A 14,306-nucleotide genomic window follows, 5' to 3' on the forward strand; every position below is an offset into this window, starting at 1 on the left:
GGCAACAGATGGTACAAATTGCAACTGTGAGAACTGTCACTAGAAATAGGAAGTTGGACCATATAAAACCGGTACTTAAATCATTACATTGGCTCCCAGTCACATTTAGAGTTGATTATAAAATCCTCCTTTTGACCTATAAGGCAGTACATGGCATTGCTCCAGTTTACCTTTGTGAGATTATTGATTCTTATATCCCTGGATGATATCTTCATTCATTGGATGTAGGTTATCTTAAAGTACCTGTGATCAATAAGACCTCAATAGGAGGGTGTGCCTTTAGGTATAGAGCAGCTAAACTGTGGAATACTTTGCCAGTTACTGCCAGAAATGCCTCATCTGTTTCTGGTTTCAAATCCAGAATAAGACTTACATGTTCAGTCAGGCATTCCACCTCGAAATGTAATTCCACTCTCCTGTGTTTGTTTTTTACCACTTTTATACCACTGCTTATTAAACTGACTTAAGTTACAAATTACTAACTCTGTTATTTCTTCTTGGTGAGCATTGTCTCGCTACATAAAACTTGAGGAGGCCATCCAGTGGTGACAGACAAATTCCAAGATGACTGAAGATGATGACCAACTGCCATGATGGATGAGATGTGCCATGCTGAGCTGGGGATTCAAGAAACCATATAGCAACAATATCATTATTACTAGTTAACTGGATTAGACTTGTCACTTATTCTAGAATGCTCAGGAGGGGTGGGTAGCCACAGGCCCTTGGTCCCTCAGAGGTTTTTTTCACCCTCGATTTTCAGTTTGGAGTGTTTTTTTTTTTCCTTTCCTCTGTGGCAAGTAGGCATATGTATAGCTTTATAAAAGTACTATATTTTGATAGTTAGTAGTCAACTGTCGTCTTTGCTTCTCATCTAATGGATTTGGTTTTCTTGCCTTATGCCTATGTTAAAGTGCTCTGTGACACTGCATGAGAAGAGCACTCTATAAAAATAAACTGAATTGAATTGAACAGGAGGGCAATTACGCTTCAGGAGAAACTCAAGATAATTGCCCAGCATGAAGGCGACAAGCCCGTAATAGCCATCGCACATATGCTACGCTATGATGTCCAGTAGGTTAGGTGTGTTAAACGTGTTTTTGACTTAAGATGGGTTTCGCGTAACGTAACCCCATCGTACGTCGGGGACCACCTGTACACATCTAACTTGCTAAACTGTGTCAGTGATGCCACCCAAGAGATTTTAGCAGTGTCCATGAACATTGTCAACCACAAAGCATTACTGGTACATATTTAAAACTTAACTAAGAGAAAAACAGAGCATTGTAACTGGATAATGCTATAGTAAACCAGACGAGAGTGTGGTATTTCACTGTGGTGTTACAGTTTTATCAGCAATATCACAATTACTACTGTCTCAAAAAGTCCAACTGATTAAAAAATAGATAAAACATACAGAAGTTTTTCCCGAATAGATAAATTGAAATTTCTAATTAAGAATAAACAGGAAAGCTAGATTGTTTTACTCTGCTTTCCATGTTTTCGTTTAAACTGCATTCATTTATTTATGGCATAAAGCTTACAGTTCTAAAGCAAGGCACACATGTGATCCTTGCAGCTCTTACTGGAATAACAAAAGTTTCATGGCAATCATTAATGTTACCCACATCCTTGCTTGCATACTTGCATCCAAGTGCTAAACAAAGGTCACGTTTCTGATTCCAGAAGCTGAATATATCATTCAGGTTGGTATTTGTCTTCTCAGACCTTGACAAAATTAAGGTATCACTCTGTTCTTCAGAAACATGTTATACCATCTGGTTTGGATAAGTATTCATACTGCAACATGATACATACACACATTGCCCGAAGCCACGGCGAGCCAGCGCCTAACCCAGCAACAAGGGCGCAGGGCTGGAGGGGGAGGGGACGCACCCAAGATGGGATGCCAGTCCATCACAAGGCACTGCAAGTGGGACTTGAACCCCAGACCCACTTGAGAGCAGGCCTGGCCAAACCCACCACACCCACTGCTGCAACATGATAATGAAACGTAAACGTACCTCCAAGCTTTGCAAGAACTGACTGCCATGGATTTTCCTCTACCCCATCGAGCACTTGAAGCCCAAAAAAGCCAAGATTAGGTAACATCAGAAAATGCTCTTTGTAACTTTCTTAAATTATGCTGGGATAACATGGATCAACAGGTCTGCAAGAACTTTTGGAGTCCATGCAAGTTTGAGACCAAAATAGTGACATAACAAATACTAAATTTCTGAAATCCATGTAAATTTTTTCAAAGATTGTGTTTTTCACTGTTATGCTGATGATATGATTTTTAATGAGAAATTTTGTATTAAAATAGAAAATAATGCAGAATAGAAGCCTTTTCACCAGTGGTCTCAGAGTTTTGGATCCCACTGAATTCGTAGGCTGTCTTCTACATTTGAGAAACCCATTTTCAGCTCCTCCTCACTTTATTTTTTTTTCCATATGTCCTCAAATTCTGCTCAGATCATAATAAGTTGCCCAGGTCCTGAAGCAGCTAAAGACCCCCAAACCATAATGCGCCCACAACCATAAATTATAGTGGGTGTAAGGTTCTTGTATTGTATCTGCTGCGTCCTTGTGGATTTTGCATGTTCTCCCCTTGTCTGCATGGGTTTCTTCCGGGTACTCTGGTTTCCTCCCACAGTCCAACAACATGCTCTTCAGGTTTATCCATAGTGTGTGAGAGACAGAGAGAGTCTGTTCCACTGATGTATGGAAGAGTGACCCATGGTGTATCTAGCAGTGATAGTCAGTGTGCTGAATAAAGTGGTGATAACACTACATAGAGTTCATTGGAAGTTGCTTCTGAGAAAAGCATCTCTAAATAAATACATGTAAATGTTATATTCAAATGCAGAGTTTGGTTGCTCTCAGGCAGTCTAGCCTGCATATTGTAAGATGTGCTTTTGTGTTGTTTTTAGAAAGCAGAGGCTTTTTTCTTCCTGACTTCCTATAAAACCAAAGTGTGCTGCATCTCTTTCTGATTGTTAATTTGTGCATTTTCTTTTTTTTTTTTTTTCAGGTGCCCGGTGGCTTCCTTCAAAATATAACACTAACAAGCTGCCTTCAGTCTTTATGTTCAATTCACCTTCTGTTGATCATGACTAATGTGTCACTTGAATTTGCCCTGTTGTTCAACATTCATTTACAAATTGTTCAGAAGAGCTGTCTGTGAAATTAATTCCACCGAATGTCTTACCTCAGTCAACGCATGGGTTGAATTCAGTGGAACAGGCTGTTCTTTGTAGATTGAGAGGTAATTAGAATTTTTTCAATTTTTCAGTTATCTTTAATAAAATAGAATAATGGGTTTACAAATCTTTTTTTGCATCCTTTCCCAGGCAGCTGGGCATCAACTGCTATGTCCTCTGACAGGTCTGTTGACTTTGGCATGATGTTCCCTTCCTTCTTTAGGACACACAGCAAGCTTTTCTTCTTTTGCGCAAACCTGGGCCTTCAAAGCTACCATCTTTTATATAGCAAGTAATCTGCATCTGTTGTGTTGCCCCTAGAAACAGCTTTTAATTAATGAAATGGATTAAGGAAACTTGAAGTCTATTTTGTCAATCCCAGGAAACTGCATTTCTGCTGAGATGAAGTTTGTTTAATAGATGAAGTTGTACGAGTTTACATTGTTATTTGATAACCATGGCCTCCTTCATACCTTGATAACATTTAAAAGAGGATGTAAGAGCATGTCTATCATGTTTAATGAAAAAAAAATCCCAGGGGATATATACTTTCACATTACCAGCAATGGGTAAGTCACTGTGAGCAGCTTAGTATACAAACCCATTGTAACTTGCCTTGAACAAAGGTGTCAGGCCAAGTCAATTAAAAGAATGCACTGATGTGATTTAAATTTATTCATTTAGCTGATGCTTTTCTCCAAAGCAGCTTACACAGCATTAGGCTACCTACAACTGTCCACCCATTTATACAGCTGGGTAATTTTACTGGACCAATTAGTACCTTCATGCCATCAAATCATGTAATCTAAGCACAGCTGGTTCAACATCTTTTTATGTTGCCAAGTCCTCTAGTTTTCCAAGGCACAGGAGTGTTTCTGGTCTTTATTAAATACTTAAACTAAGCCAAGATCTGGGGTGCCCTTGGCGCTAGAGCCCCTTCACATAATGTTGGCTTTTTTATATCATTTACTTGTGTTTTAAACTTCTTGGCTATGGGTCCTGGCCAGTGGCTCAGGAATAGAGGAAACCTGGGTGACTTGTTCAGGAGCCAGGCAGGTGAGAGAAGGCATTCTGAAGGTGCAGCGCAGCTGCCACAGCACAACACAGACCAGCACCATGGCCAGCAGAGCCACCAACAGCAGCCGCTTCCAGAGAGCCATTTGTACCAGTGGCCCACAGAGGTGCCTGTGGGAAGCAGGTAGAGGTGGTCTGGGGGACTGGACTGTTGGCATGCTGGTGCCAATGTCCACACAGACACAGAGTACACCACCGCTGGTGCCCACTGAGCACTGGTAGCACAACTGCTGCCCCTCCAGCCAAACCTGATCAAGCTGGAAGGAGGTTGGCAGGGCCAGGAGGCCACTCTCCGGGATTGGGGTGAGATGGCAGCACAGTGGGCAGGGGATGTTGACCTGCTTCAGGTCCATCAGTGTACTCTGACAGAAGACATGTGTGCACTTCAGCAGCTTGGGTGCCATCTTCAGATGGTGTCAATGCTGCAGTAGCACATGGAACACTCAGGATGGGCACCACCCCTTTCTAGCTCCTCCTCCTCCTCCTGGGGTAGAGTCTGGGTGTGCCACACCTCTGTTGAATAATCCATCTTCCAATGCTCCACAAATCTTTGCTCCTTCTCTTCTCTGCCTGTGTTTAAGTGCAGGATGAACATATTAGCGTCACCTTCCGCGTTCATATAATACAAAACAGGTGCGCTTGATTGATCCAAAATAATAATTCATTTAGCTGATGCTTTTCTTCAGAGCAGCTTACAATTGAAAGTTTTTACCATTTTACGCATTTATGCAGCTGGGTGAGAAATTTTAGGGTAAGTACCTCTCTCAAGGGTGCTACAGCTGTAGTTGAGCAATGGAGGTATTAATACCAGTTACTACACAGCGCTCATTTTTATTTGGGTGTCATGTTAGATCCTGATTTGAACCACTCAGTCAGGTGACTGTAAAATTATTCTATTCTTATTAAAATGATTAAGCACGAACAATTGCCACATTAATACTTAGTCAGTCAGAAAATGCACTGACAGATTAAGAGGAAGAAGACAGCAGACATGGTATCAAACAAGCAATGAGTGCTGCTGGCTGGCAAAGTGCCCCATGTGTGCCTGTCACCACATGCTGATGTGAAGCTTATATGACCAGAGAAAGTAGTCAACACATTGTCTGTTTAACCCGCTGAAGACCCCCACTTAAACTACCTATTTACCCAAGACTGCAAGCAGCGGCTTGGTCGACCTTATGACCGGTTCTAACAAGCCAGCTGGATGAGTGCATCCTAGGTGTAGACTCTTTAGGGTTGAATAAAATAACAGCTACGGCCACGCTTAGAAAAAGCCACAACTAACAGTTGCAACAGTCTTGCCGAGCAACAATCATGCACAGTAACCACAGAAATCTCAGTGCAAGAACGAGATCAACCTTCTTCACTCACAGAGCATGAACAGCTCCTTATGGATTCTCATCTTTCAGACACTTCTCTTCAAAGCAACTTACAGCATTAAGCTACTTAGAATGATATACCCATTTGTACAATTGAGTAATTTCTTTTTTTATTGGCACATTTTAGGGTAAGGAAGCTGCTCAGCAGTTCCAAGGTAGGAGGAGGGATTCAAATCTAAATCCTTTGTATAATTCCTGTTGTGTCAGATGGCAGAAGTCTACCAAAAGTGAACACAAATTTGTAGTGGCACAAAAGACATCTCAGATACTACATCTGAAAATTTAATCTTTTCCCATTCTCTTTGTGGAGTTTATGGTACACGGTTTGTATGCTGATGTATAGAAACTCTATAGACAAACTACAGCCTTACCTTTTGGTCTTTTGCTGCATGCTGGATTCTCGCTCCAGGTGATTTATCCTTAAACATCCAGTCCTTTTTTGCCTCTGGAGCTGATTATGAAGCTCTGGCAGATGGTATGAATTGTGGCAAATGGGGTCTTGCTGCTCACTTGTTCCAGGCAATGCTCTGGGGAAACAGCTTGAGCGGAGTTGCTCCCTTCAGGCCAGTTTCAGCTGAATCTCCCTGCTCACTGGCTTTTCAGCACTCTGTATAAAAGTGACATTCTCAGAAGGGAAGCGATATACACACACACACACACACACACAGACTCATGTTCTAAGTTGGCATGCTGCTCTTGCTAGAAGTTGAGATTTTTCATGTGATAAAGAGTAACATTTGTTAGAGTGCCATTTCTAAACACTAATTAAACCAACCAAAATAAGGGAAAATCAAATGACCGTTCCACAATGCAAAAAGGTCAAAGGTGCAATGTATCTGGTTGTGAAAGTTTGGCTTTTTTGGAAAACAAACTGGCATGTGCATTAAATGCTGTAAATCACTCAGATAGATATATAGATAGGCAGCTTTTGCCATTCTTGTACAGAGGAAGTTGCTGTAATAATGATATATGACTGAATTGGTTTGTTTTACAGTACCAAAACTCATACCTTGGGATGTTCTCCCAAATGTCGTCCATTATTATTGCCCACATTTAATTCTTGTTTCTGTACACATAAACTGGAATAACTGGAAGCAATACTCATGCTCTCAGAAGACAGCCCTTTGTCACCCATCTCACTCTATTTGTCAATATGGTTGAATCTTTAGACTGACGAGAACAAAGGTCAACTGCTATACAAAGCAGAAAAAAAACTAGAGTCTTACAGCTGTTGGTGGTACAATGTTTGTTTATGTTCCTCTGCTGGCCATCCCGTGCATTTTTCTCTGTTTGGAGTATGCTGTAGGGTTTGTGTGAAATAACAGGACTGTGACAGCCCTATCTCCTTTCATTTACATTAGCTTTATCTAGTAAACAGCCCCCATCAATACTCTGTTTCAATGAACACTTCTGAGGCAGGACCATAAAAGGACCTGAGGCAGAACTTCTTTTACTGCACCTGTATAATGATAACTGAACTGTGAACTCTTGAGAATGCTCATTAAAATGTAGTGAGCTACAGTGAAGCTTGTGTGTGTATGAGTTGTGTCCGGAAGGGAGGCTAGAATGTAAATAATTCAATTCTATCTTCAGGTCTACTGCTGATTAACTGTAAATCTAGCCCTATCCTTAACCCAAAGCTAACGAAAGAAGCATTACTTGGTTCAGTTAAATAGTTCTCTCTTCCATGCCAAATAAGTCCAGGGACATGCCTGTATTTTCATAGAAATTATGTGGTTTCCTTTGTTCTTATCGCTATCTTCAAATTACAAAACTATAAAAAATGTGCCTTTTGTGCTAAATTAATATTGAATTTAGAAGGGCTCTGGAATCTGAAAAGTTTGCCAAGAATAATCTGTGTGTTTTCTATAGTTCTCCAACAGTTTCTGTATGTTTTAATTATTTTAATAAAAAAAAAACATTTAAGGACAGTACAAAGTTTTTGACTTGGGGATTTTTAGTGGCTAGTGACTGATAGGAAGTGTTTGAGTTGTTGCTCGTTTACAATTAGTTTCTTTAAATTTTCAGTTTTAAGGAGCATGCTGTGTTTTACTATTATATTTCTTGGGTTTTGTTCTTTTTTACAACCTTTTCCTGGATTGGAGTTGGAAGGTAATTCCAAGTAGTTATGGGGCAGGCACACTTTGCAGGGGCCAGAGAGGCTTTTCATTTTGGAAGGGATGTGTTTGACACTAGCAAAGTTCAGATCTCTGGTGCTGAGGACAGATAGAATGCATTTATATTTACATTTTTTCTTTTAGCAGACATTTTTGTTTTGACCAAAGCGATATATATCTCAGCAAAACACAGTTTGTGCATTACATTAAGAGAAAGAGACATGGCTGCAGACATGCGACTCTTAAGTAAACCTAGTTTGTTACCTTCCACTTGGTGCAAGGATGTGCCTCGCTCGAGTAGGTGCATAAACTGCAGGATAGATGAATCTTGAAAACCTCCTACCAATTTTTTTTTTTTTTTAAATAATAATAAGATACACAAAATCACATAGAATGCTGGAATAACAGCTGTATGAAGGCTTATCTGGGGATGCTCATGAAGCTACGGTGCATGAACATTTACACCATACATGAGCTTGAGCGATCTTAGGCAAAATGGGTCCGGAAAAGTTGAGTTTTCAGACCGTTCTTGAATGTAGACAGAGTTTCCCCAATTCTGAGTGAGAGGGAAGGTCATTCCACTACAGTGGAGTCAGAACCAAAAACCTCCTTGCTTTAGCTTTTGTGTGCAAGACCACCAAGCGAGCAGAAGCAGACGAGCAAAGGGGTCTGGTTGGGGTATAGCGATTGATCAAGTCCTGTAAACAGTAGTTTTTTTGCTTTGTAGACAATAACCTTGAATTTGATTCAGGCAGCTATAGGAAGCCAGTGCAGAGAAATCAGTAGAGGAGATATGTGGGAATGCTTTGGCAAATCAAACAATTCATGCAGCAGCATTCTGTATCAGCTGCAGAGGTTTGATGGTGTTAGCAGGAAGGCCAGACAGAAGAGAGTTTCAGTAGTCCAGACGGGAAGTCACCATGGCTCGGACAGGTAGTTGGGCAGAGTCAATTGTGAGGTAGGGACGGTTCTTGCAAATATCATGCAGGATGTATCTGCAGGACTGAGTTGTGGCTTCGATATGCTAAGAAAAATATAGACTTGTGTCAGTTGTTATTCCCAGACTCTTATGCAAGGAGGTAGGCGAAATGAGTGAGTTGTCCAGTTTGATCGATAGATTGTGACAGGAGGACAGGCTATCTGGGAGGTGAAGAATCTCTGTTTTGGAGAGGTTGAGATCAGAAGAGATCTTGAAGAGAGGTCCGACAGGCAGGCAGCAATGCATGTGGAAATGTCTAATACACCAGGTGGAAAGGAGAGGAAGAGCTGAGTATCACTGTCATCAAAACAACTTGCTTTTTTAAGCTAATTCCAATGATTTACCAGTTCATACAGCAGGGTATCATCAACATAGCAGTGGTATTTGAATCCATGGGAGGCTATGACCAGACCGAGGGGAGAGGTCTAGATTGAGCAGAGGACCCAATACCAATCCCTGCGGGACACTGGTTGAGAGAGGCAGAGGAGAAGAACGAGAGCTCCACCATCAACTTGATAGGATCGGTCAAATAGGTAGGACTCAAACCATCTTAGTGCCGCTCCATTGATCCCAAGCTGACTAAGAGAGGAAAGTAGAATCCGTTGGTTAACTGTGTCGAATGCTGCAGACAGGAGGATGAGGACCGAGGAGAGGGAGATGGCTCTAGCAGCTTGGAGAGCATCAGAAAACACCAGAAGGACCGTCTCAGTGAAGTGACTAACTTTGAACCCAGACTGATAACTATCAAGGAGATGGTTCCAGGTCAGGAAATCAGACAGTTGATCACAGGCTGATCGTACTAGCCTTTTAGACAGGAAGGAGAGGAGGGAGACCGGTATGTAGTTTTGGACCAGATTCAGATCCAGGGAAGGTTTCTTAACAGAGGTGAAATGAGAGCGGTTTTTGGAAACAGCCAGAGGAGAATGAGGAGTTGATGATCTCAGGGATGAAGGTGGAGAGTTGCAGGGAAATGTTCTGTAGGAGTGACGACGGGGTCTGTTGAAGCGAGCAGGTGGTGGCTCTGCGCGATGTCAGGAGGTCAGAGATTCAAGATTTGGAGAGTGGCTTGAATTTGGAGAGGATAGCTTCACAGGAAGGTCCAGCACGAACGAGGCCGGCTGATGCTGAGAACTTTGAAAAACAAAGTCATCAGCAATGAAAGAAGAGGGAGGAAGAGGTGTCGGAGGACACAGAAGGGATGAGAAAAAGGAAAAAAGTCTGTGGTTTTTTTTTTAGATGCAGACTGTATTTTATTGTGGTAGAAGAAGGTTTTAGCTGAACAGACAGCAGAGCGAAAAGCAGCTAAGAGTGACTGGAAGGCATCCAGGTCCAATGGAGTCTTGGATTTACACCATCTTCACCCTGCAGCCTGGAGTTTGGTCCTGTTAACTTGTAACGTATCAGACAGCCATGGGGTAGCAATGGGAAGTGCTGGTCTAGAAGACGCTGGACAGAGTCAAGAGTGGACAACGGAGCTGAAAGGAAAATATTAGTGGCATCATCTCTTGATAGATCCAAGAACTGTGCAGCAGATGGGAGAGCAGACAGTGTAGCAGAGGCAAAGCAGGAAGGTGAGAGAGATTTGACGGAAGGTGACAATGGGTATAGAAAGAGGCGAGGACATAGTGGTAAGGCAGGGTTGAAAGGAAATGAAGATGTGGTCAGAGACATACAGCGGAGTGACAGAGAGGACGGGACAGCCAGTTACAGGAAAAAAGACATTGCCTGCTTTGTGAGTAGCACGGGATGGGGACAGGGAGAGATCGAAGAACTGTAGGAGCAACAAAAAGCCACTTGCATGAATGTCGTCAACATGCAGGTTGAAGTCACCCAGGAGAATCAACAGAGCGTTGTTGCCTGGCAGAGAGCTCAACAAGATTTCAAGGGTTTCCAAGAAGCAGCCAAGAGGGCCAGGAGACCGATAAAGAAGAACCACAAGAAGAGTGATTGGGGCAGTGATGGAGACAGCATGTCATTCAAAGATGAACAGATCATGCAGATGAAGAGGAAGAATAGAGTATTCCCGCCAGGGAAAGGTGAGCAGGCCTGGGCCTCCACCTCTGCCGGTGGAACGAAGGGTGTGAGAAAAGGAGTAGCTAGTGGAGAGAGCTGCAGGTGTGACAGAGTTGTCTGGGGTGATCCAGGTTTCAGTTAGGGCCAGGAGGTCCAGTGAGAGATGGGAAGTATAGGCTGGAATGAAGTCAGTCTTTCTCACAGCAGACTGGCAGTTCCAGAGTCCCATGGAGGAATTAAAGCAGGATGAAGGATCCAAGATGTGAGGGTAAACCAGGTCACTGTAGCAGGAGAGCGCCCAAGTCTCCGGGAGTGGCGACGGCGCATGGCTCGGTTGCCATAGAAGATTTTGAAGGACGACGTGTTGGACACATGATCCCTTTCGGAACTCGGTAACCTCCCTTAGTGGACTCCCACAGGTAGACTCCCTTGTCTTGGTACCTCGAGTCTTCGCACGAGGAGGCTGCTACAGAACACCAGCCACATTTAAATTTGGCTAATGCCTATCAGTTGAGGTTCCTAATCAAAACTGAAACTACTCCAACAATGGCGACCAAAACAAACACGATTTTTCGATCTACTGAGTCACGCCCACTCCACACTATGAGACAATACTATTACAATTGTATTACAAATACAATTTAACAAACAAATTAATAAAAGTGTCACACACAGCTACACAGGCACACAACCGATTGTGTCTGTCTATCCACAAAGTTACACGACAGGAATGTGCATCGGGTAAAAGCGGTAGCAACACAGCTAAACACCTGAAACGAACCACTAACAGGAGCGACGGACCTCCAATGCAAAATATAATGCAAAATAAATAGGATCAACAGTTTCCATGCATGGAATACATTGTTTCCTTCTTTTTTGGAAGAGCCAATGAATAGTTTTGGCAAGGGATTGGATAGGAGTTTCAGGCACATGATGGTGATTTGGGCAACATGCTCATTGTTAGAGGGGTGGCTAGCGGTAGTAGATAAGTCTTCCAGGTATGTTTAAAATGAGTATATCAATATGGCGTCATAGCAAGAGTTCTCTGGTCCCTTTTAGTTTCTGAAGTCCTAGTACCAGCAGAGGTTACATTTAAGAGAAAAATAAACTGTTACTTTTGTGGGTGGCTAGGTGTACCTTGAGCTTGAGCTGCAATGCCTTCTATTGGCAGAGTAAAAAGGTAGGGTTACTCTTCAGAAATCTAGAGGAGGAGTTTACGGTAGCACAGAAAAAGAAGTGTTGCAATACATGGATTGAATAATGATCTGTTGCTGGGGCAGGCATTGAGGTCAGGGCAGAAAGGAAGTAGAATGCTTTGGCTGCTGTGGGGTCCTGGCTTCAGCACAGCATGGTGGTGGGCACAATGGCTTCTGGAATAGCAGTGTTCCATCATGATAATATGACAAGGTCAAGGGAAATGAAAGGCAGGGGCAAATACAAGAGGAGAGATGCAAAGCATAAGAGTTAGAGTAGAGCAAAGAGTAAGGCATAACGGAAGGCATGCAGCAACATGCAGGTGGCAACAAGTGCCGAAATTTAATGTCTTGAGCTCGACGGCATTAAATTTTAATCCAGGCAGTTTATATTTTGCTGACAAGTGCATTAAACATACAAAGATTGGGAAGAGTTAACTAGTCAAATCCATTATGTTTAAAGAGAGCAATACTGAAGCAAAATTGCCCAAGAGCAATAAACTAGTGTTACTATGACTGGCGCAATGAAAAGGCACTCAAGGTTGTAGCAGAGTCTCAGTGAGGACTCACTCACTGAATGACAAGATAGCCCAAAACATTTGTGAAGGAAAGTGAAAAAGTCACCATTGCAAGTTCAGGGCTCCTGGTGGCAGTGTGTGGTATTAGCAGTAGATGGTTGAGTCAGCTCAAGTTTTTTTAGCCACCATCAAAGATATATCTCTGAAACCAGATATCCTATGACTGTTGGAAACCTCTGTCAGTCATATTATCGGTGCAGGGAAGTCCTTGTAAAAGGCCTACAGGGTGCTGGGTATTACTAGTAGCCAAGAGGAATTGCCATGAAAATTGTCACTGAAGCAATCAAGAAGGTGTCTAGATGACTGTGGATAAGGAGAAATAAACTGTGGGTTCAAAGTAGTGTTGTAAGCTGGTGTCTGATGAAACCTGATTGGGCTCCCTGAACGATGGCCTCTGTAGCTAAAAACCCAAAACACTGAATGACCACTGACAATGCAAGATGTGAAATATGGGCAAAAAAAGTAATAAAAAAATTTTTGAATATTGTAAAAAAGGGCATTTTGATGAAGTTTGTCTGGAAACATTAGTGTGCTAACACAAAGAATTCAAATATCCATACGTTTTAAGCAATAAAACAAAGACAGCTGACTACAGACATGTTTTATACAATGGAAGGTGAACATTTACCCCTGAGAAATCAACAGAGACTCAAAATCGCTGGATCAGCAACAGTAGAATTGCGGATTTGGCTGCTCAGAAGAACAGTCCACAGACAGTCTCAGCTGCCTGTAACAAGATAATGGGGCAGCAGATGATGTAGTGGTCAGAGCAATTTCTTCATTGCTGTGCAAACAAAAGACCCAGGCTTGAGCCCCCACTTCTCCTGTTATATGCTCAAGAAAGGTACAAGCTAACATTTTAACAAGAAAATTGTAATAATGGTAATGAATTTGCATATCATAATTTGTAGAGACTAGATATGTTTTGACAACCGCTGACAAACTTTGAACCGCTATCAAATCGAATATAATCACCTTTCTGTTAGTCACCAAAGCTGCAAGTGGACAGGTGCTGAAAATCTTTGGTGCATTCTCTTCAGTTGTTCAGCATTAGTTATAAATATACAGACCACAAAAAATATACACAATATTCTCATGTCTATGACCTCATCGTGACTCAAGGCACCTGTGGATGATCAGGGAGACGGAGCATGAAAGGACAACGCTGGACGGACCAGATTGCGGCACCTGCCTGCGTTCTCCTGGATCCTTGTTTTCCTACTCATCCTTGTTCTCGTTCCCATTGCTGTTGCTACCCTGCCCCGTTCCTCTCCTTTCCAAACCCAGTTCCTAGATCTCCTCGTTTTCTTTGTTCCCTGGCTATTTGACATTATTTCTTGGACTACGACTTCGGATTCTCCTGGTATTGACGTCTGCTCATCAGTGACCCTAACTGCGATTTCTACTAAGCACTCTGCCTGCCAATTCAATGTAGAATAAAGCCATGCAAGATGAGTTGTTGAAGACCCCTCAGCAGGACTATGGAGTGGGTAGGTCTGGCCATGTCATGAATGCCACTGACTCTTTTCACGAAGGTGAAATACTCTGAACTTCTGTTTGATGTTTAAGCACACACAATCATGTTTGTTTAAGTTTTAAGTTTTCCTCTCTGCAACCTTTACATTTACATTATATTTATTCATTTTGGAGACGCTTCTCTCCAAAGTGACATACATCTCAGAAAAAATACAATTTGTGCATTATATTAAGAGAAAGAGACATGGTTGCAGATATGTGATTCTTAAGTAAACTTAACTTACTTTCCATTTG

General features: G+C 42.2%; 1 pseudogene; it reads right to left on the reverse strand.

The window, feature by feature from the left end:
• Positions 1–4,180: 4,180 nt before the first annotated feature.
• LOC114909457 (RING finger protein 223-like) lies at positions 4,181–4,806 on the reverse strand (annotated as a pseudogene).
• Positions 4,807–14,306: the final 9,500 nt, after the last annotated feature.

The sequence above is a fragment of the Scleropages formosus genome, chromosome 25, assembly GCF_900964775.1.
Source record: "Scleropages formosus chromosome 25, fSclFor1.1, whole genome shotgun sequence".
In the NCBI taxonomy this organism is placed as follows: Eukaryota; Metazoa; Chordata; class Actinopteri; order Osteoglossiformes; family Osteoglossidae; genus Scleropages; species Scleropages formosus.